General features: G+C 43.4%; 1 protein-coding gene across 2 annotated transcripts in view; it reads right to left on the reverse strand.

Moving 5' to 3' along the window:
* Positions 1-22,485, reverse strand: part of ralgps1 (Ral GEF with PH domain and SH3 binding motif 1) — a 710,183-nt gene extending 687,698 nt beyond the window's left edge. For both annotated transcript variants that reach the window (XM_080211962.1, XM_080211961.1), the window contains exon 1: positions 22,234-22,485. The gene's annotated coding sequence lies outside the window, so the exon portion shown is untranslated. The remainder of the gene's footprint in view (positions 1-22,233) is intronic.
* Positions 22,486-23,645: the final 1,160 nt, after the last annotated feature.

The following is a 23,645-nucleotide window of genomic DNA, read 5'->3' on the forward strand; positions in this document are numbered from 1 at the left end:
GAACCCAAGTCCCTGGCGCTGTAAGGCAGCAGTGCTAATCACTGTGCTGCCCCACAGCTTTCACCTATTAAAGTTGTTTCTGGTCTTTAATCTCTCATTCAGATTTCAAAAGCCTTGTCCAGCACAATAAACGTGAAGTGACTTTTCAAACCATCTAGACAAACAAGCAAATCATTTATTCTTTACTTATGGGTTGGGCAAGGCAGTCACACTTAGCATGTTCCCCACCTACTATTCAAATGTTTTCCCCTCCTCCCTCCCCCCACACACCCTCCCCTCCAACAACATGCGGCACAGTGGTTAGCGCTGCTGCCTCACAGCGCCAAGGACACGGGTTTGATTCCCGATTTGGGTCACTGCCTGTGTCTTCCCGTGTCTGCACACTCTTCCCGTGTCTGCATGGGTTTCCTCTGGGTTCCTCCCACATTCCGAAAGACGTGCTAGTTAGATGCATTGGCCATGCTAAATTCTTCTCCCACGTACTGAAACGGGTGTCGTAGAGCAGCAACTAGGGGAATTTCACAGTAACTACATTGCAGTGTTAATGTAAGCCTACCTGTGACCAATAAATAAACAAACTCTACTTCACGCTTTGCTTAGCAATTCTTATCCCAAATCTTCAGGAAAACATAGACAAAAAAATCCTAAAGTCTGACATTGATAGAGACACCAAATGTATAAGTGAGGATGCTAAAACTGTACAAGAGCTTTGGGTCGGCTACAGTTAGGATCATTGGAACAGTCCTGACTGTTCCATTCTCAGTAAGATGGGAAATAACAGTCAACATGCACTACGATGGCAGAAACTGGGTTATAAAACGTGAAAAAAGGCCGTTCTATTTATAGTGGAAGGGGAGAAATTCGAGACAGGAAGAGAATAAAGTGGGTGTTTTCAAAGTTACGCAGGATTGTGAAATCATAAACAATGAGAAAGTGTTTAGTAAATAGGTAGCAAGGAGATTCAGGATTAGCATCATAAAAGAATGAGGTTGGAAATTAGGATTAGTGCGCTCAAAGAATCACTGGAACATGGAATGTTTTGCCGCAAATGGGTATTGAGCAAATAAAGTAACCAGATTTAAAAATGGAACTGGGTAAGTATTCAAGGAAGGAAGGAATGTAATAAGATATGGGGTCAACGCTGGTCAATGGGATTTTCCAGGGGAAAAGCCACCGGAGCACAAGAAGCCAAGTGTCTTTATATGCAACTCTTAACCCATATGATTGCCTAAGGAAGTCAGAAGGGAACCATAGAATTTCTACAGTACAGAAAGAGGCCACCCGGCCCATTGAGTCTGGTTGCTTATTGTTTGTTCTCCTACTGACTAATTAATTTATTTTTTGCCTCTCCCCAGATATATTATATGGCTGTGTGAGGGGTTTTGTGAGGAGGGGGAATGGAGTTCATCAGGAGAGAAAAGGAATGTGCAGCCATAATGGTGTAGTTATTGGGATATGGGTTAAGCTCAACAGGCCTGGAGTCTATCCCTGCCCATCATTCTTGCATGTTTATAACAGCACAGCATGGATTCAATGGGCCAAAAGGCCTCCTGTGCTCTCATGGCTCCACAACCCCTTGACACATGACCCGTTGGCCACAGAGCCATACTGAGCTCTGCAATTTGCATTACGTACAACATTAAGATCCCTGTCGTGGAAGTTCATTCACCAATTTGTGGGAATATTTGGCATTGTTCAGTCTGGCAATGAACATTCTCAGAATTCTCTACAAAGACAAGAGCGCAAAGATAAATATCACCCAAGTCATCGGATATAAAAGACAGTTTCTTCCTCGACATATTCAATCCTGTCAGCGTAGAGTTGGCAGCACTGTTGCCACAGCATCAAAAACATGGTGGTTCAAAAGTCAACTCCGTGACTTCAGCATGTATTCTACTCCAGGTCAGCATTGAGGCAATGCTGCAGTGTCTGAGCGAGAGAGATGACAAACTGAGCCTTTATCGAGAATAAAGAGATCCCATAACGCTATTTGAAGAAATGCAGGGCATTAACTGGCCAAAATCACTTCATTTTTTCCCCTAACAGTAGCAAAATTGGATTAGAATCCCAACAATGCAGAAGCAGGCCATTCAGCCCATAAATTCTGCACCGACTCTCTGAAGAAACATCTTCTCCAGGCCCTATCCTTGTAACCCCACTTACTTACCCTGCTAATCGCCCTAACCTACACATCTTGGGACACTAAAAGGGGCAATTTAGCATGGCCAATCCACCTAACGTGCACATCTTTGGACTAGCTGGTCATTCAGAGGTAATTTGTTGAATGAACAACTGAGAGACAAGGTCTTTTTAATAGGATGATGAGTTAGATGAAGAAACTACGCAAACATTAAATTCGAAAAACAGCATTAAGCACAAGTACACAAGCACCGCCAATCGGTTCCCTGCATGAACATTGCCTAATGGTGGATAGAATCGCCACTGGTTGAACAGCACATTAGCATTGAACAGGGATAACACTTTTTGATTCCTGTAACATGTCCAAAAGATTTTGTTTTAATCCTTGAGCATATGACAGTATCTCTCCTTTCCAAGGAATCTCCCTCGCTGTAGCAATGGCATATCAGAAATAAATTCTAATTCAACCAGGTTCCAACATGTACACACAGTAGCTACACAAATTCTAATACCTAGGCAAATGCATTGCACTAACTTGTTATCTTTCAAATTTTGAGGTTGAAAAATAATTTTCAGGCTTGTGCATTTTTCCTTTTAATGTCTCCCTCAAGACATTTAGAAATACACAAAATATTGCTGATTTATGGCATTTGTTTTCCAAGAAGGCATTTCTTTTAAGTGCCAAATTGGGTACAAGTTCATTTATTAGTGTCACAAGTAGACTTGCATTCACACTGCGATGAAGTTACTGTGAAAATCCCCTAGTCGCCACACTCCAGCGCCCGTTCAGGCACAGCAAGGGATAATTTAGCATGGTCAATGCACCTAACCAGCGCGTCTTTCACACTGTTGGGGGGGTGGAACCCAGAACACCGAAGGAAACCCATGCAGACACAGGGAGACTCCGGTTAGACATTGACCCAAGCCAGGAATCGAACCCAGCTCCCTGATGCCGTGAGGCAGCAGTGCTAACCAACATGCCACCGCATCTCCATTCAGACTACACAATTTGAGAGGTTATGTAGGTAACTGGTGCCCTCTAATTCTGGGCTTTTGCACAGCCCAGACTGAAACTGCTCTCACTGCCAACTGTGCCATCAGCTGCTAGGCCCCAAGCCTCTGACTTTCCTCCTAAAAACAGCTTAGCCCTTTGACCACATTTTGGTCACCTGTCCTAATATTGCCTTATATGGCTTGGTGTTAAAATTTGTTCTTGTGAAGTGTTTTGGCCTACTTAAAGGTGCTGCATAAATCCATGCTGTCGTCTCATGAGATTACTACTTCACAACGAGTGCTGCAGGATCTGCACGTCAATATTAACCGTACACGCTTGGAACGTTTAAAATATAATTGCTTCATAACAAAGCTCAAAAGTGCCATACACAATGCCTGCTACGGAACAGTTTGTGTTCTTGCTTTATCAGGTTTTCTAACCAGCCTAGACAAAACAATTAGCAACAGAATGATTCCTTTTACTCTCAGCACAGATCATATTGGGTAGAGGGAAAGGCAGTAAGGGGCTGAACCAAGCAGCACTGCAAAGTGTTCTGTGACAATGTCCAGGGCATCACCAAGGCGGCTCACTATAGGGTCATCAAGCACATCCCCCATCTAGGAGGAAGTCTGCAAGGTCCTAAAGGCTTACCTCGAAAATGTCTCGATGACCTATAACCAAACGCGCCAAGCACAGAATGGTGATGGCAATCGATGTGTGTATGCCCTGCAGTGTCAGGGGTGGACCCTGTATGGTTTCGGTGGTTGAGGACAATTTTAAGAAAGATTGCGAAGCCACTGATTGGCATTATTTCTTTCCGAGTCCATTAGTCACCACTTGCCTGTCTGACAATCATTACATTTTGTTAAATGACAACTGCTTTTGCGGCTTTTTTTTTCCCCTAATCAATTTTGGGAACTTCATGTTTGATGCTACACCAGGCATTTTAAAGCTGCAGCATCAGCAAACACTCTCAGATTAGATACAAAACCAGAAAATACTGGATAAATTCAGCAGGTCTGGCAGCATCTGTGGAGAGAAACAAAATCCATATGACTCTTCTACAGATTGGGTGGCTTGGTTAGACGAGGAGTAAAACTGCCCATATTTCATCCTTTTTATTCATTCTTGGGATATGAGCATTGCTGGCTGGCCGGCATTTATTGCCCATCCCTAATTGCCCAAGGGCAGCTGAGAATCAGAATTCCTACCAGTGCAGAAAGAGGTCATTCGGCCCGTCAGGTCCACGTCCACCACAATCCCACCCAGGCTCTATTCCCCACAGTCCCACATATTTACTCTGCTAATCCCCCTGACATAGGGTCAATTCAGCATGGCCAATCAACCTAACCCACACATCTTTGGACTGTGGGAGGAAACCTGAGCAGACACGGGGAGAATGTCCAAACTCCACACAGACACTGACACAAATTGGGAACCAAACTGGAGTCCATGGCGCTTGAAGCAGCAGTGCTAACCACTGTGCCACCCACGTTGGCCACACCAGTCACATTGCTGTGGCTCTGGAGTCACATGTAGGCCAAACAAAGACAACAGATTTCCTTCCCTAAAGGACACTAACCTTTAGTGAACCTAATCCTAAAGTAGGAGAGAGTGACAAGGAACACACCTCCCCCCACAACATCATTGACTTTCCTGTCTGTCACCTGTATCTAATGAGATAGCCAATTATTGCCAAGCTAACGGCTGGTTTTTAATTGGATTCAGAACTAACAGACTCCTCAAAATTTATTTCATTGAGGACCCTTGCATCTATCCATCCAGCCAGAATATTCATTCACCCCTTTCTTCAGGGAAGATTTTGAATCCCAGTCCCATTGATTCCGATCCCTGCTCCAACTGCAGAAACACCCAATCAATATTTGCCCAGGATCTGCACGTCAATATTAACTGTACACGCTTGGAACGTTTAAAGTATAATTGCTTCGTAACAAAGCTCAAAGTGCCATACACAATGTCTGCTACGGAACAGTTTGTGTTCTTGCTTTATCAGGTTTTCTAACCAGCCAGATTTTTCAAAACCATTCATTCGGGTTTCTGGGAACACTTTCTATGGTCATATTGCTGGTTACATGTCGAAAGATTTGCTCGCAGACCACATTATTCTTCTAAGCGATTTCACTAATCCAAAGATCTATAAAATGCCACTTATTTGGAAAGGATAACTGGGTTACCAATTTACATTAATTGGACAGTCTCAGGAGCAAAGTATGGAATTAACAATGCGCGAATAATTAATTATTCAGAATTATGTGATAAACAGGATGTCACATTCTAACAAACAGGTCTTTATTCCTGTTTCCTGGATTGTGTTTCAGTTTCTGATCCTGTCCATATCGAAATCTACTCATTTCTGCTGGCAAATCACACTCCTATTCTCACTAAACCCCTCATCTGTTCGCACTGCTCCAAATTCTCCAACACTAAATGCTCTCGAGTATGAAACTACAGTTTACTCTGGGGACAGTTTCCCTAAAATCTGCAAAGCTTCTAATTGCAAACCAGTCTGTGCAAAACTGTTTGGTTCCAAAGTGCCTTGCAAAATGTTTAATCTGGAGGCAGGCATGAAATTAACCTCCCCCCACCATTCACAAGCTCTGTTACTCCGTCGTTCAGTGACAAAAGCCGGTATAATATTAATCCTCATTTAAGAGATAGAGTAGCTTTGTTTTTACTGATAATTAACCTTTATGTAGCAGATATTACAGCCGGATTGCTCTGAAGATCCTCATTTTTTCTGTCTAGGTAAGCTGCTTAATAGATAATAACTTCCCCCATCCGCTAAGTAATAGAAAATGCTATTCTTTGCAATAATTTTAATTTTTTTTTTGAACTAGAGTGTTGCCACGTTCATAACTCTCAGAAATTGACTGCAAGCTTGCCTGGAAATGGTAGAGTTAAGAATTTGTGCATGCAAAAAAAAATCACATGACATGGTGTAATTAAATGCACTGTGGTAGCACTTATTAGGTAACATGCAAAGACAAACTGGAGAAAAATTTGCCTGGCTACATGAACTGCAGCTGAACATATTTATCTGGGGCACATACACTTGGAACAAACAGAGAAGGGGAAGGGATTTGATTCACCTTATCCTGCGCAAACTAAGGGCTACAATTGGTCACGTCTCTTCTTCACGGTGGCACAGTGATTAAAACTGCTGCCTCACAGCGCCAGGGAGCCAGGTTCGATTCCCAGCTTGGGTCACAGTCTGTGTGGAGATTGGACGCTCTCCCTGTCGCTGTGGGTTTCCTCTACGTGCTCCGGTTTCCTCCCACAGTTCAACAGATGTTCAGGTTCGGTGGATTGGCCATGTTAAATATGGGGGATTACACGTTGGAGCGTAGATAAGATGCTCTTTGAGAGTTAGTGCAGACTCTATGGGCCAAATGGCCTCCTTTGGCACTGTAGGGATTCTATGCTTCTACAAAAACAAAAGCATGATGCAAAACGGAAGTTAACAATGCAGGAGTCTAAGCAATTGAAACATTGCTGATTTTAACAGTTAAAACACTGGCGGGAAGTATTGCCTGGGATTCTCAAAAATATCCTAAATGTCAAACTCGAGAAAGAATTGGAATAAATCACGTTTTTCTTTAAAAGCGAGAGTTTCAAAATGAATCTCCCACAGTCTGAGCACTGCAGAGTGCACTGGAATAATTCACATCAGAAATCACTGGGTGGGATCTAGACCCACTGGACAGGTCAGCAGCATGGCATTAAGTGGGCCACTGTGCATGCACTGATCTGTCAGCACCAAAATCAGCATGTGTGCAGTGGCTTCAGTCTACCAACCATCCGATTGCTGGGCAGCCCTGCAACATCAGTCGTGCAAGCATCGTACAACCTGAACACTGCCCCACCCCACCACAAAGAATGCCCTGGCCCAGCCTCAGCCCCGCCCCCCCCCCCCCACCCAGCCCTGATCTCCACCCCACGCCCCCACACGGCCTGAATGGCTATAAATGGTCTTCCTCCCTCCCCCCACCGATCCTGATTGCAAAGTGGCATCAGGACCCCAAACCCTATCGATTACCACCAGAGGTCCCACCCCCATGGCACTCCAATGCCTGGTGGGCAGTGCCAAGGTGTTCCCTGGGCATTGGCACTTTGTCACTTGGGCAGTGCCAGGGGGCCCAGACACCAATACCCAGGAGGCAGCTCCCCCCCCCCCCTCAACCTGATCCTCTGGAGGTCCCAATTGTTGCCCCTTCACTCCAACGAGATCAAGCAGCCAGCTCTGTGCAAGTGGGGGTCTACTGTAAACCCCATCAGAGCGAAATACCCCTAGCTGGGGTGGAGAGGCTAGCAAGTCTTGAGTTTTCAGTCCCCGGCCCGCCAATTGTATTTAAATTATATTGAAAATTCCCCTTGCATACGTAATACATCTCCACACCTATTTTTGGCATGGAGTCAATAGTGCTGGAAATCCAGGGCTGGGAGACATGATCAGGGCCAGACGTCCAGCACAGAACGTGCTAATCCAGCCCCGCTACAATCTCACGGGCTGTTGCGCTATTTCTTTAGGGCAGGGGGATGGGAGAATCACCCCTCATCGTGTCACCCAAATTCTCATCATTCTTTCTCATGATAATTTTCAGGCTCATATTCAAATCAACCAATAAAAAGTTTACAAAAAAGAATTACGAAATTAACTGATGGCATTTTATTATTCATGACCAACCTCCAGGCACACTTCAACAAATGACATCTGGCATATTAATCTTTAAAAGTTGCAAGTTTGGAGGGAAGGCTATTTTCTTTTTATCCATGTTATTTTATGAATTCCCCTTTGATACTCTGGCACAACAGCAAAAATAAAAGCGATTGAAGGTAAGATTTCAAATTCATCCTGCAGTTCCTAAAGCCAGTCACGCTGATTTCACACGTTATTTTTACCTTCGTGCCAAAGAAAATTGGTATTAGCTTCTGCCACCTACACAAACACATCCGCAACTTTTCATATTCTGTCTACAACATAATTATCAAATCAAAAATGGTTATTATCTTCTGTTATGTAGCAAAATCTTAAGATATCTGTGAGAAGCAGACAACTATCAGAGACAAAAGACAGCAAAGGAAGGATAAGCTGCTCAGAACTGTACCCTATGTTTAATAGGGAGAGAGACTGCCTGATGCTGGATCAAATCACAACCAACAGAAGGACAGAGTTTTGATCCCTATTCCATGCTGGGTTAACAAATCTCTCATCGGCTCTGTTTATTGGGCAAACGTAATGCGCAATCTACCATCCCCATCCAAGTCCAAATCCCTGAACATACCTCAAGTCACACCAGGCTCCAGCCACCCGCTATCCTCACTGACCTACATTTACTCCTGGTCCACCCTACCAAAATCTCATTGTTTTGTTTAAGCCCCGCAATAGCATCACCCCTCCATATTTCTGTAACCTCTAAAAAGCTCTACGACCTGCCCCCCATCATTTCCTGATGGTGATCAATCCCTTCTGTTTCCCCCCATTGGCGGCTGTCTCCATAGATAGCTAGGCTCCAATCTCTGGGATTCCTCCTCAAACGCCATTCCTTGTTTTAAGATGCTTTTTTGAATTGGTTGTGCGTCAAACAGGAAAACACTCAATAAGTTGCATTTTCCACCCCTGCCACAGGAAGTAGAAGAACGTTTACCTTTATTCACGTGATCAGTGCTTTTCTTGCAATCTTTTGTACCAACTACACCCATTGTGTAGCTTTAATGTTCACAAAATGTCATGATTTTGCCAGTGTAGTGGTTACAGCAGTGGATCATTAGCTCATGAATTCATATCCTAAAGTTATGAGGAACCCTGGACAGGGAGCGAGTGTTACATTAAACTTACGTTTTGCTTCATCGATAAATCTGCTAACTCGACCAACACCATTGTCATAATGGAACTGGATCTTTAATGTTCTTCAGGGAAAATAAACCTGCTATCTTTGTACAGTCTAGTCTGTGTGTAGCTCTGGCCCACAGCACATACATGACTCTTGAAGTCCCCTAGTATAGTTCACCTCTACCTTCTCAAGGACACACGAGATAATTGCAGCTTTATCCATTTCTACTGGATAATTGTTCCAAATTCAATGACCTGTTCTAATGAAAAGTCAATAATCCAAAACATTAACTCTTCTCCACAGATGTTGCCTGAACCATTTTTTCTTGTTTTCATTCCAAGCTCATTTTCCAGTTCAAAATTCTTTCTGCCATTGATGTTTGAATTTGCAAAAGGCATGACAATAGAATATATTAAATTTTATTTAGTGTCACAAATAGGCTTACAGTGAAAATCCCCTGATTGCTACACTCCAGTGCCTGTTCAGGTATACTGAGGGAGAACTTAGCATAGCCAATGCACCTTATCAACTTGTCTTTCAGACTGTGGGAAGAAACCAGAGCACTTGGAGGAAACTCACGCAAACATGGAGAGAATGTACAGACTCCACATAGACAGCGACCTAAGCCAGGAACCAAGCCTAGGTCCCTGGCACTGAAAAGCACAGTAAGAAGTCAATGCCAGGTTAAAGTCCAACAGGTTTATTTGGTAGCACATGGCACTAGCTTTTGGAGCGCTTCTCCTTCATCAGGTAAGTGGGAGTTCTGTTCACAAACAGGGCATGTAAAAACAAACTCAAAATTTACAAAATAATGGTTGGAATGCAAGTCTTTACAAATAATCAAGTCTTAAAAAAGGTACAGACCTTTAAAAAGGTACAGACAATGTGAATGGAGAGAAGGTTAAGCACAGGTTAGAGATGTGTATTGTCTTCAGCCAGGACAGTTAGTGAGATTTTGCAAGCCCAGGCAAGTCATGGGGGTTACAGATAGCGTGGCATGAACACAAGATCCCGGTTGAGCTGTTCTCATGTGTGCAGAACTTGGCTATCAGTCTCTGCTCAGCGACCCTGCATTATCATCATGTGTCACGAAGGCCATCTTGGAGAGTGTTTAGCCGAAGATCAGAGGCCGAATGCCCGTGACCACTGAAGTGTTCCCAACAGGAAAAGAACAGTCTTGCCTGGTGATAGCCAAGCGGTGTTCATTCATCTGTTGTCATAGCATCTGCACGGTCTCCCCAATGTACCACGCTTTGCAAAATCCTTTCCTGCAGCGTATCAGGTAGACAATGTCGGCTGAGTTGCAAGTGTACGTACCGTGTTCTTGGTGGATAGCATTCTCACATGAGATGATGGCATCTGTGTCGATGATCTGGCATGTCTTGCAGAGGTTGCTGTGGCAGGGTTGTGGGGTGTCATGGTCATTGTTCTCCTGAAGGCTGGGGTCCGTTTGAGATTGTCCAGTTGTTTGAAGGCAAGAAGTGGGGGTGTGGGGACGGCCTTGGTGAGAGGTTTGTCTTCAAATGATACGTTGAAGGCTTCAGAGAGGATGTCGTAGCTTCTCCGTTCTGGGGAAGTACTGGACAAAGGGTACTCTGTCCACTGTGTCCCATGTTTGTCTTCTGAGGAGATTGTTGCGGTTTTTCACTGCAGCGCGTTGGAACTGTCGATCAAGGAGTCAAGTGCTGTTCTTATGAGGCATCTTTCAACGTCTGGAAGTGTCTGTTATGATACTCATCTAAGTAGATCTTGTTTATACGGAGGGCTTGTCTGTAATGGATGACTTCTTCAATGTGTTTAGGGTGGAAGCTGGAGAAGTGGAACATCGTGAGGTTATCTGTGGGCTTGTGGTACAGTGAAGTGCTGAGGTGACTGTCCTGGATGGAAATGCGCATGTCCAAGAAGAATGCAACCGATTCTGGAGAGTAGTCCATGATGGTGGGATGTAACTTGTTGATATCCTCGTAGTTGTTTCAGTGATTGTTCACCACGAGTCCCAAAGGAAGAAAACGTCGTTGATGTATCTAGTGTATAGCATCAGTTGAAAGTCCTGTGCGGTGAAGAGGTCTTGTTTGAACCTGTGCATGAAAATGTTTTCATACTGAGGTGTGAATTTGGTCCCCATAGTTGTTCATGTGTCTGGTTGAAGAACTGGGTGAAGGTGAAGACATAGTCCAGGATGAAATGGATGAGTTGTAAAATTGCATCTGGAGATTGGCAGTTGTTGGCATTGAGTACTGAGGCAATTGCAGCAATGCCATTGTTGTGGAGGATGCTGGTGTAGAGTGCCAAGACATCCATTGGTGACAAGGAGTGCTCAAGGTTTAACTGTTCCATGTGTGCTGAGTTTCTGTAGGAGGTCCATAGTATCGTGACAAAAGCTGGGGGTTCTTTGTACAATGGGTTTCAGGATGCCCTTGACGTAGCTAGAGAGGTTCTCGCACAGGGTCCTATTGCCTGATACGATGGGACGGCTGGTGTGTTTGCCTTGTGTATCTTCAGGAGGCAGTAGAGATCTCCAACGCAGGGAGTACGCGGGATGACAACACCAGAGGTGCTCTGAATGTCTGGATCAGAGTATTGAGTTGACGGGTGTGTGCTTTGATTGGATCTGTGGGTAACTATCTGCAGTGGTCCTCGTTGTTCAGTTGTCGGTACACTTCTTTGCAGTAACCTGTTCTGTTCAGTATGACAGTGGCCCTCCTTTGTCTGCTGGTTTGATGACAATGTTGCGATTGGTCTTGAGAGCATGGATGGTGTTGCACTGTGCTTGGGTGATGTTTGGGGCTGATGAGTCTGGTGTTGACGCATCTCCTGATGGCTTGGGCATACATGTCAACTCAAGGGCAACAGCCTTCTGGAGGAGTCCAATTCGATTCTTTCCTCTTCGGTTGCTGCATTGTGGATCTGTCAGTTCATTGGCTGTCTCACTGTTGGCCTCTTGGGATTTGTGGAAGACCTCCTGCAGCTTCATTCGCCTGATGAATTCCCCGAGACTGATGGGATCTATTTTGGTGATGGGGCAGAAATTGAGCCCTCAGCTGAGAACTTCGAGTTCATCTGGTTGAAGTGTATAGTCCGACAAGTTGACAATGGACTTCCCTGCAGCGGGACTGTTTTCTACTGTGGTACCAGGGGAGGCATGGTTGCTGCTGGTGGTAATGCCGAGTTTCTCAAGTTTCCTGCTCTTGGTGTGCATGTAGATGGCATAAATTCCTTTGCCTCATCTGCTTGGCAGAGTTTCGCAGCTGGTCTGCGTTCTGAGCGCAAGTCGAGAATATGGACGCTATCTTGGTTTCTATGATGTGGCATTTGCTGTAGAGCTGGTGTATGAGGTGACTGAGGAGTGAGAGGGGGGTGCACCTGTGAGACAGCAATGTTACTGTGATGTACCTGTAGGTAGAATGCCACTTGTATGTAAATGAGCATAATGCCGATGACTCATGGTCAGAAGATTAACAAATGTAGCCTTTTGGCATTGAAAACAAGAATGAGTGAATTGCTTTGGTAACCCAAACCACACCATAACCTATGGAGCCTTCATGTGTGCTTTGCCAAGGTAGACACCCATTCGGCTTCAAACACAAGTGAGCATGACATTCTCCATGGTACAAATACTGGCCAAGATCATCTTGAAAAGCCCCAAGTAAACAAACATGATATTTTGTCGTCCTACAGCATCTTTTCTGTCTGACTCAAGAAGCAACATCAATTGTCCATTCACCGAAGGCAGATTGGCTTCCAATGTTTGAGTGCCATCTCCCTGTCCAGGATTCCAAAGTAGAGAACTGAAAATCTCTCAACCCAGAAGCAAACAAAGAATCTCCAGAAATTATGATCCTGCAGTTAGTCCTTCTTCAAATCATGCCTTATTAAAATTTACAATTGGGATTTAAGTTCCAGGAAAATGTTAACCTTTCTTCAGTGCCTTGTCCAACTGCCTGAACTGGGAAGACCCGAGAGTCAAGTCTCTCTTTGCTGGGTACCTGGGTCCTACTCTTGGAACCACATTTATAGGATGGTCCAATTCTGCCATGGTCACTAGTGAGCCCAGCACAGTGCTGATGCCCTGGAAGAGGGCGGGGGTCATCGGTCAAGGGCTGGTGGTTGGGTCTTCTCTTGTTGGAGATAATTATTGCCTGGCATCAATGTGGTGCAAAAATATTATCCGTCACTTGTCAGTGAAGGTCTGGGTTTTGTCCAGTTCCTGTTATAACCTGGCATGGGACGCAAGTTTAAATTACCCTCGTCAGTCTATTGATATTTCTTCAATTATTTTGATACACTGCACATAAAACCTTTTTTGGATGCTAAGAACCCAACATGAAATGAGTCAAATCTCAGCAGGTCTGGCAGCATCTGTAAGGAGATAAAAGAGCTGACATTTTGAATCCAGATGACTCTTTGTCAAAGCTAAAAGGCATAGAAAGTGAAGGATATTTATACTGTGGGGTGAGGGGAGTGAAAGATGAGGCATAGTCACAGAAACAAGGGGAAAGGCTGCTAATGGCAGTCCATAGACAGAATAGAAGTGCAAATGGCCAAATGGCAGAGAAGCTGAAATCAGAGGTAAGCTGTGAGAGACAAAGTCAAAGTGAACTCAAAAGTTCCTATTCGGTGCAGGTGATTTCAGAATATTACCCATCATTTCGTGTCAATTTGGTAACCGTTTCCAAATAAGCCAGATTGGCAAAATAAACATGCAACACTATTCCAGTAAGGAGTTTCTTAATAAAATAAGCCAAATACAGCAGATGTTTGATTTGGAAACAAAAACAGAGTATGTTGGAAAAACTCAGCAGGTCTGCCAGCATCTGTAGGGGGAGGAAACAGAGTTAACGGCCGGAATTCTATCGGCACACCTGCCCCAATTCCAGGGGCAGTCTTGGCTCGGAGAAAGGCATTCTCCATTGGCCTCAGGCTGGATTGTACAAACCTTGGGTGGGCATGCCAGTAACATTCTACCCATTGTTTCCATTCCATTTGCCTCTTCATCAAAACTAACGTGAGTTTCTTAATATTGGAAAAATAATACTTTTTTTATATAAAAGAAAGAAATTCAGAACTCTCAATACCTCTGAGTTTATAAAGGGTCCCTGGGTAGGCATCTGGCCTTCACCAAAAAAAAACAAGTGCTCCAGCATATTTATTATGCCACAATTGTAATTTATAAATAATTCAAGAAGCTACAAATTTACAAGCAGGTTTGTCTCAGGGAAGTGCAGGGATATGCAGTGACTGACATACAAATCAGCAGTTAGCTCTGTGTCAGCAACATGCTGGGTACAATGACCTTATACAAAAGGCCACCCCGCCCTTCAGTCAACTCAGCAGATCCAAGGAGCAATACAAAATTTTCCTTCAAGTTGAAATTACAAGATCCATATCCCACAGGATATGAGAGAGAGAGAGAGAGAGAGAGACAGAGAGATTACCTTCCACACGCTGTGACTTTTAAGATGCAAGAGCCAATATGTAGAATTATTTCTTCTCAAAAGTCAAAAATCTAACCAGCCTTTCAAGTAAGTACAGGATACATCGTAAATATAGGTAAAGGTAAAGTTGCCATAGAAACTAGAAGCAGGAGTAGGCTATTAAGCCCCTTGAGCCTGCTCCGCCATTCATTTTGATCATGGCTGGTAAAATTCAATATCCTGACTTTCTCTTGATCATTTTAGCCCCAGGAGCCATAACTAATTTCTTCTTAAAATCTTTGAGTCCCAGATGATCATGGGCTGCTCTCCCCTTTGAAGGGGAAGAGCTGACCGGTGGAGATTTAACCCAAGGGTCACCATATGTCAAGTTTCGGGCAAGGTTGAGGTGATGAGACCTTTGTGTACCTCAGCTGGTACAGGAATTGAACCCATGCTGTTGTCATCATTTTGCATCACTAATCAGCCATTCATAGAAACAAGAAAGGCCATTCGGCTCTTCAAGCCTGCTCTGCCATTTATTTTGATCATTGAATTCAATGTCTGGATTCCTCCCCCTCACCCCACCCCCCCGACCTTTTCCCCATATCCCTTTAGCCCCAAGAGCTATATCTAATTTCTTCTTGAAGTCAGACAACTTTTTGGCCTCAACTACTTTCTGTGAGAGTGAATTCCAAATATTCATCATCCTCGATGAAGAAATTTCTCCTTTCCTCAATTCTAAAAGGTTTACCCCTTATCCTCAAACTCTGACCCCTAGTTCTGGAATCCCCCACCATCGGGAACATTCTTTCTGAATCTATTTTGTTTAACCCTGTTAGAATTTTATCTATGAGATCCCCCTCTCGTTCTTCTAAACTCAGTGAAGATAATCCTAACCAACTTAGTCTATCCTCATTTGACAGACCTGTCATCCTGGGAATCAGCCAGATAAAACTTCACTGTACTCCCTCAGATTCGGACACCAAAACTGCACACAACACTAGGTGTGGCCTCACCAATGCCCTGTACAACTGCAGTAAAACGTCTCTATCCCTATACTCAAATCCTCTTGCTACAAAGCCAATTCAAGCTAATAGAAATATAATCAGTAATTGTAAGTGTAGTGAGGCACTCAGAGTATCAGGCATTATATTGAAAGAATTTGACTGGATTGCACTGTGAGATGTAAATTTTGAACAAGGCCTTTTTTAGCAAGGCCTTTGACAAAGTAGTGCATGGTAGATTGTTGCATAAGGTTAAATCTCATGGGATCCAGGGTGAGGTATCTAAAGGGATACAAAATTGGCTTCTTGACAGAAGCCAGAGAGAGACTGGTTGTAGAGGGTTGTTTTTCAAACTGGAGGTCTGTGAGCAGTGGTGTGCCTCAGGGATCAGTGCTGGATCCACTGTTATTTATCACTTATATTAATGATTTGGATGAGAATATAGGAGGCATGGTTAGTAAGTTCGCAGATGACACCAAGTTTGGTGGCATAGTGGACAGTGAAGAAAGTTATCTCCAACTGCAATGGGATCTTGATCAATTGGACCAGTGGGCTGATGAATGGGAGATGGAGTTTAATTTAGACAAACGCAAGGTGATGCATTTTGGTAGACTGAACCAGGGCAGGACTTACTCAGTTAATGGTAGGGCACTGGGGAGAGTTACAGAACAAAGAGATCTAGAGGTACATGTTCATAGCTCCTTGAAAGCGAAGTCACAAGTGGACAGAATGGTGAACAAGGCATTCGGTATGCTTGGCTTCATCGGTCAGAACATTGAATATAGGAGTTGGGACATCTTGTTGAAGCTGTACAAGAATTGGTAAGGCCACACTTGGAATATTGTGCGCAATTCTGATCACTCTATTATAGAAAGGATATTATTAAACTAGAAAGAGTGCAGAAAAGGTTTACTAGGATGCTACCAGGACTGATGGTTTGAGTTATAAGGAGAGCTGGAAAGACTGGGACCTTTTTCTCTGGGGCGTAGGAGGCTGAGGGTGATCTTTATAGAGGTCTATAAAATAATGAGCGGCACAGATCAGATAGGTAGTCAATATCTTTTCTGAAAGGTAGGGGAGTCTAAAACTAGACAGCATAGGTTTAAGGTGAGGGGAGAGATACAAAAGCGTCCAGAGGGGCAATTTTTTCACACAGAGGCTGGTGAGTGCCTGGAACAAGCTGCCAGCGGTAGTAGAAGAGGCAGGTACAATTTTGTCTTTTAAAAGCATTTAGATAGTTACATGGGTACAATGGGTAGAGAGGGATATGAGCCAAATGCGGGCATTTGTGATTAGCTTAGGGGTTTAAAAAAAAAGGCAGCATGGACAAGTTAGGCCGAAGAGCCTGTTTCCATGCTGTAAACCTCTATGACTAACTGTTATGTATTCTTATGAGAAGCGTGTTCTCAAAAATACAGAGTGAGAAGAAAGCGAGCCATTTGTGAATTGTCAGACAAATTTACATCTCAATAAATAAGCACAGCCTTAATTTATCACAAGGCAAGTTTTGAACCTAAAGCTTCCAAACAGCAAGCCAGGCTAATCGTCATTTTGAACATTCTCATTATAGTTTTACTGATAGTTTAAGGTCAGTGCAATTAAAGGTTCTTTTTAAAAGCAGTCAGGATCACCACTCAAGCACTGTCTAATGATACCTACTTCAGAAGTGAAAAAGAGTGTTACTGGATATGCAAATGATTTGCACCATGTATATTGGTCTTGACTGCTGCTCAGACTGCCTGCTGGCAAACTCAGTAGATGCTGATGAACAGTGCTCACGGATGGCAGATGCCTGTGGAAGCCCGCCCCAGCAGGTAATCGATGCCTTCTATGAAAGGGGATATGAGAAATAAAATAAATGCAGCCACCGGGTTACAAAACCACAAGAACTAATTCAAGGTAAAACCTCCCATTGTATATCCTGGAACTAGCTCCGACAGATGCACCCACACGCTTTTGGAATAATACACACCCTCAAAGCAATGCAATTTTGCAATGTCATCTATCATTTGAACCAGTGTAAGGCATAAGGAGTCAAGCAATTCACACATCAGCCTCAAAAAACAGCAAGATCAATCAAAATATGTGCCTATTTTAACTGTTCAGACTTAAAACAGCATCACCAAAGAGGGGGCAATAAGCAAAGCCCAATTCCTGCAACAAGCAGAAAGTAGTCAGCTTCAAAATTATATTAGTCTCTCTGATGGCATTCTTTCCTACAACAGAAAGTAAAAGTAAGTTCTCAATTATTCATTTTCTTTCAACCCCTGGGTACTAAGGTTAGCAGTGAGAAAATAATGATACGAGATCATCAGACAACACATTGCAGGCATCTTTCCAATTAGAACACAAGAGGCAGAAACAAGAGTAGATCAAATGACCTCTCCAGCTTCATCTGTCATCCAATAAGATCATGGCAAGATTTCCACATCCTCTTCATTTTCCTGCCATTGATATCAGGCTAATTGGTCTATAGTTCTTCTGTCTCTTGTTCACCCTCCTTTCTTGAATAGCAAGGTTGCATTTATTATCTTACCCACTCTGGGAATTGCTGTACAATCTCAGGCATTTTAGGGGTTCAAAGTCAGTGCACCCACCGTCGCTGCAGCCACTTCCTTTAAAACCTGTGGGAGGAAACCGGAACATCTGGAGGAAACCCACACAGACATGGGGAGAATGTGCAAACTCCACACAGGCAGTAATCTGAGGCCGGAATTGAACCCAGTTCTCTGGTGCTGAGAGGCTGTAGTGCTAACCACTGTGCCACCCTAGAGATATACGTTCTCTTTTTCTCCCTCCTTTCTTGAGAATCAAGGTTGTGTTTACTACCTTATTCACTCCAGGAATTGTTCTACAATCTAAGGAATTCTAGAAATTCAAAGCCAGTGCATCAGGCTATCACTGCAGCCACCCCCTATAATAACTTTTAGGGTATAGGCCATCAGGTCAAAAGGGTTTCTCCAGTCATTCCCATGTCACCGTTATTTATAACCAATTAAACATCTTTAGTCTTAATAACTGCTTATGTTTGTAATCAGCAGCATAGGTTTTATATTCCCATTAGATTGGAATACCCAGGTGTGATTAAAAGATATGTGAGAAACACTACAGAATCTCATCTTTGCTCTTTTATCACAGTATTACTACAGGATGGCATTTACAGACTGCATGCAACAAGGAAATTATGCATTGACAGCACTTGTTCAAGTCAATTTTCTACGGTATGTTAATCAGATAGGTATCACCATGTGGCAGGATAGAGAAGATATTCTAGCCACAGAGTAAACCCTGCTCAGCACTATCATTTCCCTTATACTTGTTGCCAATCTGGTCAAGGTAGTAATTAAAAATTCAATTGAAATTTTGCCTAGTTTTCTCAGAAACCTCATTCACAAAACATTTGGCCCAGCCCAACTGTACGTTAGTCACAATCCGGAGTTGTGCAATTGCATTGAAACAAAATTATTAAAGAGATTCAACAGGATAAATTCTGGGAGGTTGTTTCCCTTGGATGCAGTTTCCAACATGGGGGTCAGTCTCAGGAGGAGTCAGCCAATCTGGACTGAGGTGAAAAGATTTCTGCACACCCCCAACTTATAAAGGACTGTGAATCTTTGGAATCCTCTAGCCTAGAGTGATAGATGCTCATTCCTTGTGCATTTTCAGCACAAATTGCTAGTTTTATTTTGGACATGAAACGATAATTAGGAAGGCACAGTGGTTACCACGCCAGGGACCCAGGTTCAAATCTCACCTCAGATGACTGACTGTGTGGAGTTTGATTTTGGATATCAAGGGATAACTAGGGCAGCACAGTGGCACTGTGGTTAGCACTGCTGCCTCTCAGCACCAAGATTCAATTCCAGACTTGGGTGACTGTCTGCGTGGCGTTTGCTCTTTCTCCCTGGGTTTGCGTGGGATTCCTCTAGCTGCTCCAGTCTCCTCCCACAGTCACGAGGTATGTAGTTCAAGTGAATTGACCATGCTAAATTGCCCCTTAGTGTCAGCGGTTTAGCAGGGTAAATAGGTGGGGTTGTTGTTAGTACAGGCTCAATGGGCCAAATGGCCTCCTTCTGTACTGTTAGGGATTCTATGATAACATAGTGCAGGAAATTGGAGTAAGGTCAGCCAACATCTCGTTAAATAGCAGAAAGGGCTGAAGGGCCTACTCTATTTCTTGGGCGTTACTCATAATCAGACATTCTCCAGATTTTGGTGAGTCATCTGCAAAGGGAGGTAACCTATGTGGGAAGCAACCTTTTCCCAGTGTCCCAGCAACTCTATGTACTGTTGGCTAATCTATCTCACCTTCCTGATCAAATACAGATGCAAAAAAAAACAGAAATATTAAAAAGGCACCAATGTTTGTCCATAAAGTTTGATCCGTTGTCAGGTTCTACATCGTTCCTGATACTCCCTGCACCCCTCCTCTCCCATCACATCTACTTTCTCAGAAGACTAAAGGAAATTTGGCATGTCAGCTACAACTCTCACGAAATTTTACTGATGCAACATAGAAAGCTTTCTTTCTGGTTGTACCACAGCTTGGTATGGCTCCTGCTCTGCCCAAGACCACAAGAAACTACAAAAGGTCTTGAATGTAGCCCAATCCATCACGCAAACCAGCCTCCCATCCATTGACTCTGTCTACACTTCGCATTGCCTCAGCAAAGCAGCCAGCCATAAATAACGACCCCACACACCCCCTCTTCCACCTTCCTCTGTCAGGAGGAAGATATAAAAGTCTGAGGTCATGACCCAACTGACTCAAGAACAGCTTCTTCCCTGCTGCTGGGAAGCTTTTTGAATGGACCTACCGTGCATTAAATTCATCTTTCTCTACACCCTAGCTATGACTGTAACACTACATTCTGCACACTCTCGTTTCCTTCTCTATGAACGGTATGCTTTGTTTGTGTAGAGTGCAAGAAACAATACTTTTCACTCAATGCTAACACATATGATAATAATAAATCAAAAATTTTAAATCCTTTACATATTTTTCTCAGGGTTAAGCTAATACTGTATTGGTTCCCTCGTCATTGAGAAAACAACATGAAGAAATTTGGCTTATTTATTCTGCCCATGCAGATACAAGTTATTGTTTTTCAGTAACTCCCCTCTCTAAAACAAAACACTGAAAATCCAACTCAAATTTTACTTCCTCGACTGCTGTGTCTGGAATTGAATCATATCTGAGATGCAGCAATTCTGCTTAAAATGGCTACAGTTCTAATATAAATTGTTGTTTTATTAAAACACCTTCACATCAGTTAATATTCCCTTAAAAAAATAAGGCATTTCACCCAAAAGAGCATCCAATCATTCCATAGGCTAAATCTGTCAAGAGTTTTCTTAAAACGCGTGAATACGGTTAAGCCCCTGGTTCCAGCATGTACAATTTTCACATAATTAGCCCCCTCAATACAAAGGGTTTAAAATGTGAAAAATTGTATGGGGGGGGGGTTGGTTGAAATTACTAATTGTTTCTCACATCGATCCACTTGTATTCAGCATTGATAATTTCTCTAAGTGATGGTGGGATGCCGCGATTTCACCGGTTTAAAATGGTCATTGTACAGGTGTGAAGATAAAACGGTCTTGACAATGGCTCTCTCTCTCTCTCGTTATAGATGGAGTGTCACACTAGCACATCACAAGGAATAAAACTGCCTTCAGCAGCCTGGCAAACAAAAGCAGGAAATACTTGGAGATTGTAAGATACTGCCAGCAACAGCAACAAAAGAAAATACAGGTGTGCATACCCATTGCAACCAAATATTACCCATTTGCCAAGCAAAAAAAAAATCTGGCGTCTCTCCCCCGCCCCCCCACAAAAAAAATCTGCATTCGTAAAAAATTGAGCTGCGTCTCTTATGAGAACAACATCTACTATTCTATCAGAGAAAGGGAACTGAGAGTGTTTATTTTTGTAAAAAAAATATACAAACGTGCATGAACTGCATGTTAAGCTAATTGTAATGGGGAATGAAGAGGGGGTGGGGGCTACAACACTCCCATTCATAAAACAGACATTGCACTTAAGGATTAATTACCGGGGGCCGGGGGGCCGATCAATGATGCTGAAACACTCGGAGAATCCGATACAATTGGACATGTGACCCAATGGAAATGTTACTTTTACACTGTGGTCATGATTTGCGGTCCGTACAGATACGAGAGAAAGAGAGGAACTCTCACCGAGATCCTTTCAGCTCGTTATGTACAATAGATTAATAACTTCTTTTTAAAAAGGGGGGATACTAGGTAAATTATTCCACGCTAACATTTCAAGGAGTGTTGGATTTCTACTGGCCAAAGGAGATTTCACTGGAATGGATAAAAAGAACCAACTTTAGTTACACCCCAGAAATGTTTAAAACCCCCTAAATAGATTGCAGATACCAATACTCATTGCATTGCAAACGGGGTTATCATCAAAGTCCAGAGTTTGTTCCAACAAAGGGAGGTCAGATATTTCGAAAGCTTCGAGCCTACCCCATCTCTGACACCATGCATACACACATACAGACAAACACTGCATCACCTCGTATCTGCAATGAGTAAGTACTGTAGTAAGTGGGAAGCTTTGCATTGCTGACAGTGTCAGAATGGAGTAGTAAATGCCCCATGTCTCTATTATAAATCAGGAGCTGTGTTAGCGCCTTTCTGAATCAATAACCTTTGAACAAGGGAGGAGGGTAGAGAGAAAGTGGGTGCAGGTATTTTCCAGTTCCAATGCTGCCGGACAATTACAGTGTACCCCGTGCAATGATATTGCTGTCCCCACCCCCTTTTTTTTGATAGCCCTGGACCAAGCTGGCACTCACCGCTCCCCTCTCTCTGTCTGCTGTCACCGCAGTCTGCCTGTCATTCCAATGAATACTCCGTCTCGGGCACCTTCTGCAGTCCTTTCGAGCAAAATACAATGTATATATGTAAAAAAAAAACAAACTGCCGGTTGAACTAAATTATTTCCCTAGGCGAAAGCGAGCGCCTGCAATGTGTGCTGTGTGCTAACGCGTCGCTGCTCCTCGGTTCATTGCTCAACATGGCAGGATTGAGTGTGTCTGTAGCAGACACTTGACACTCGCTCCAGCTGACCAGGTCCTCCCCTCCCCGTTGACAACAGGAAGTGCAGGTACATTGACTGATTGACAGCACAGACTCACCAATGGTATACTCCTGGACCTGCCATCCCTCTCGGCATTGGCTCCACCAGTTGTCCAATCATTGAGCAGAGGAGGCAGGACTCCACCCGAAGCCTTTGATCAAAGCCCAGTCCCCCAGCTGCATCCTGGGGAGTGTGGTTCAACAAGGAATTTATAAAACTGAACAATTAAAAGGAAAATGTAATTTTTTTTCCCAAACCAAAGGTGCAATTAGGGATGTGCTGCTGTGCATCTTTCCCTGTCCAGCTGTTTTACAACAATTGTATTCCCCTCAATAATAATGAAAGCAAATTACTGTGGATGCTGGAATCTGAAACCAAAAGAGAAAATGCTGGAAAACCTCAGCAGGACTGGCAGCATCCGTAAAGAGAGAGAAGAACTGACGTTTCGAGTCAGATGGCTCTTTGTCAAAGCTACAGACGCTGCCAGACCTGCTGCGAATTTCCAGCTTTTTCTCTTTTGTATGCATCTCAAGTTGTTTTCTCAAGCAGTGAATCTGATCCAATGGCTTAAAGCTATTGGAGAGAAGGAAACAATAACTTAAAATCGCCAAGGGGGGAATGGGAATACAGGAATTAGAAGCTGCAGGCAATTCAGCCCTTTGAGCCTGCTCTGCCATTCAGACTCTGGCTGATCTCTCCCTGGTCTCAAATCCACCTCTCCACCTGTTCCCCATATCACTTTAACCTGTTTTTATATATATTAGAAATGTATCTACCTTGAAACCATTCAACGATTCAGACTCCACCATGTGACGGAGCAGTGAGTTCAACAAAAATTCATCATCCTCTGTGAGAAGTAGTTTTTCCTCGTCTGTGTTAAATCTACCGCCTCGCAACCTCTACCTGTGACCACTTGTTCTAGATTGCCCTATAAGGTCTACATTTGGTCTACATTTACTTTATCAATCCCTTTTAAATACCTCGATCAGATCTCTTCTCATCTTCTAAACGCTAGTGAGTACAAGCCCAAACTGTTTAATCTCTCCTGATACATCAACCTCTCTATCCCCAGAATCAATCTGGTGAACCTCAGTCCTATTATCCATTATCTCAGAAGGACAGGGAGTT

Source organism: Carcharhinus amblyrhynchos, chromosome 25, assembly GCF_965287045.1.
Source record: "Carcharhinus amblyrhynchos chromosome 25, sCarAmb.v2.hapA, whole genome shotgun sequence".
Classification (NCBI taxonomy): Eukaryota; Metazoa; Chordata; class Chondrichthyes; order Carcharhiniformes; family Carcharhinidae; genus Carcharhinus; species Carcharhinus amblyrhynchos.